This window comes from Lactuca sativa, chromosome 8 (assembly GCF_002870075.4).
Source record: "Lactuca sativa cultivar Salinas chromosome 8, Lsat_Salinas_v11, whole genome shotgun sequence".
Taxonomy (NCBI): Eukaryota; Viridiplantae; Streptophyta; class Magnoliopsida; order Asterales; family Asteraceae; genus Lactuca; species Lactuca sativa.
In genome coordinates this window covers 248,155,098-248,158,357 of record NC_056630.2, presented here as the reverse complement: position 1 = coordinate 248,158,357, position 3,260 = coordinate 248,155,098, and the positions used below count along the sequence as shown (strand labels likewise).

The 3,260-nt window shown below is 31.8% G+C and overlaps 1 long non-coding RNA gene across 1 annotated transcript; it reads right to left on the bottom strand.

Annotated features, from left to right (window-relative positions):
- Positions 1 to 353: 353 nt before the first annotated feature.
- On the bottom strand, positions 354 to 1,976 carry LOC128128112 (uncharacterized). Its single transcript, XR_008225750.1, has 3 exons — positions 1,860 to 1,976; positions 995 to 1,047; positions 354 to 818 (listed from the first exon to the last, which is right to left on the bottom strand). It is a non-coding gene; the product is annotated as an uncharacterized LOC128128112 (long non-coding RNA).
- Between the last annotated feature and the right edge of the window lie 1,284 nt (positions 1,977 to 3,260).

Sequence of the window (3,260 nt, the reverse complement as noted above, 5' to 3'; positions counted from 1 at the left end):
CGTCCATAACTCGCATTAGGGATTAGTGGAGTTTCAGGTACATCTCCAGGTGCTCTGACATAAGCTCACATTGGGATGTGTTCTTCCTCTGTGGTGACCCTAGCAAATCTTCCAGATCTCCTTGAAGACATGATTCTTACAAGCGATATGTTGTCTAATTTAGTCTTTTGATTACCTCTCGTTCCTTCCGTCTAAGCTCAAGTGTTTAGGCAAACACCTAATCTGCTTAACCAATCTCTGATACTAACTTGTAACGCCCTAATTTTCACATATAGATTAGATAACAAATAATCGTTCCAACATCTACCAAGATCAATTCTGAACTTAATTATAGACTAAACTACAACGGAAAAAATGAAATAAAATAAAGTTTTCAATTGTACAACTTCGGGTGTTACATATTTGCCAAATTCCTTTGTCGTCTTCTGGATCAATCCTTCTCCTTGGATTTTTCTTAGCCACTTGCTAAATCGTTTCCTGGGTTGCGTACATTTAAAGTTTCTAAATGGGTAAGCCTAGAGCCTACCGAGTTCGTGTTGCAGATACATGTTCATCACTTAAAAAAAACAAATAGTTTTATCATATATATTCAATAAATCATACGACAAAACATATCACCCTATGACATAACTTAGGGGAACGTTTAATTATCTAGAGAAAGAACCGAATGTTCATCATTTCTCCTTGAGACAACTTATCATCCATTGTACTCAAGTATTTTAAATATCCAAGGAAATGAGTATGATTCTCAATTTCTATCCCCGCCGATCACACACATCCGTCATGCTCACGACGATTAAACACCCCACTTGTACCTACTAAACGTGTCACCCAAAAAAATGCACACACGGTAGATAACAAATCCAAAATAACATTTGCACGCAACAATACTTATCATAAAACATATTGTGAATAAACAATTGAAAAGCCGCATATAAACCACATGATAAACATTTATGTGCGAGCAACCACAGAACACGAAAAAAAAACTCACATTGGCAAGCTCGTCGTTAGGTCTTAGCTGTATTTTATTATGCTACACATAACCTACATTCCACCAATAACTTTTTTTAAGACCTTAATTTTAAAAGTACGCATTCATTTTGGTTCAACCATTATCATGTCTCATTCAAAGACTAAAAATTATCGGTTTGTGTTAATAATGATATTCAAAATAACCCTTTGGGAAATATCCCGCAAATATTTCCAAGAAAACATGTTTAGCCGTCAAATACAAAAAAAAAAAAATGCAAAGTTTAAAACTAAAATTTAATACTTCGTGTAGCTTTTAGAAATAAAAAACAGATATGGATAAAATTTCAGGGGTCAAACCTGGAATTTCGATTTTCTTGATTGTATCCCAAAATAAAGCAAACTAAAAGCTTAGGGGTTAAAATTGAATTTCTTGTATACTTGGGGGGAAAATAATGTTATATACTTGGAAAAGAATATGAACCGCGAGCCCAATCCTATTTTCATTTGACAAATGAAAACATAATGGACCATTTTGACCTTCATCAAAACGAATACCCGTAACCCTTTTCTTCTTCCCCCGAAAAAAAATCATTTAGTTTCTGTCATTTTTAAGTATACCAAAGCTTCAATTTCACTCCAAATTAAATATGTAACATCAGTATAACCCTCTCCACTCTTACTAACATATCACCATTGACAATTATAGAAAATAAATTCATACTAAAACGAATTTCAAGTTTATTTCACCAAAATTCACGGTTTAAGTTTTTATCAAATTGCTACCGGTTGAATTGAATTGAGACAAGACGTTGAACCAAAATACGCTTAGCATGTATATCACTTTATATATACAACCATATCAAGTTTAACTCGAATATACACACCTTAATTTATATAGAAACCCAAAAATCTTTAAAACCTTCTACCTATGATTTCTCCCTCGTTTCTTCATCTTTTTCCGCAATTCCAGTGAGGTTTTCAAAGAGTTTTTTGAGCTTTATATAATGCCTAACATTGTAATTGCTAAAGACTTGTGATTTGCTCGAAATTACTCATCTGTTGAAGGTGACAGGTTTTAGGATTAAACATCATTATTTTGCCTAACTAAAACCAATTACACCTAATTTTATTTCTAGAAAAAAACTGATATGTTAATTATTATTAATTAAAAAATATATCATTTCTTTTCATGTGAGTTATCACACTATGAAACGTTTTGCATATAGACTCAAACACAACACGTATAAAATACGACACCTAACAATGAGTAATGATATATTGAAGTTAATGTGGCTTTGAAGTGGTATGGGCTATTCGTTACGGTCTGAAAATATGTGTTGTCTGAGAATACTTAATGTTAGTATATTAGAAAATTAACCAATACTTCGATTTTAGTATCTAGACATAATTATACACTTGATATGGCATTTCATGTTAAATAAACTGGTATGACGTAGCCATGAGATGTTTAACACATGATTATATATTAAATTATATAAAGTTATTGACCTTAGTTCTTGAAATGTCAAGTCACTTACATAAATACTTTGACATGTGCCTTTTGCAACTTATGTACGTCGTGACTTTCTAATTATTGTCCACTAATCTAATATTTGTCGTCACTTAATAATACAACTATAGTGACAATAAGCTAATGCAGACCTCCAAGATGACCCACCAAATGAAATTATTATAAAGTATATAACTATAAATATGTTCCACAAAATACGATAACATAATACAAGGTTTATATATGTTATTCCAAACCCTTGGGAAAAAAATAATAAAAAAAATAATGGAGAGCAGCGTGATAAATTATTGATTGGAATGGTGGTACTTCATTGGGTGGACAGAAGGTGTTGATGTGGCCGGGAGTCCTGCCTGAAACTGCGCCGCTCATGTGAGTTTACATTCTATTCATTGTTAGAAAAGGTAAATCGGTTATTCTGAATTAAAATCTTAATGATTTGTATATTTATTTTGCAACTGTTGTGACATCATCTTTATAAGAAATCCTTATAATAATAAAACAGGAAAATGACTTATTAACCTAATTAAATTTTTGATATTTTATATTTGGGTAACTATTCTTTTTGTACACATCTAGGTAACAAACATGTTGAAGTGTTCACATATGACCATTGTAACCTGCTATAGTAGGTTAAATCCTAGATGTAAACGTTTTCAACAAGTTCGTTACATAGATGTGTAAAAAAAAAAGTAGTTACTAAAATATGAACAAAATGAAAAGTAAAAGCCAATTACACGAATGGTCCCTGTGGTTT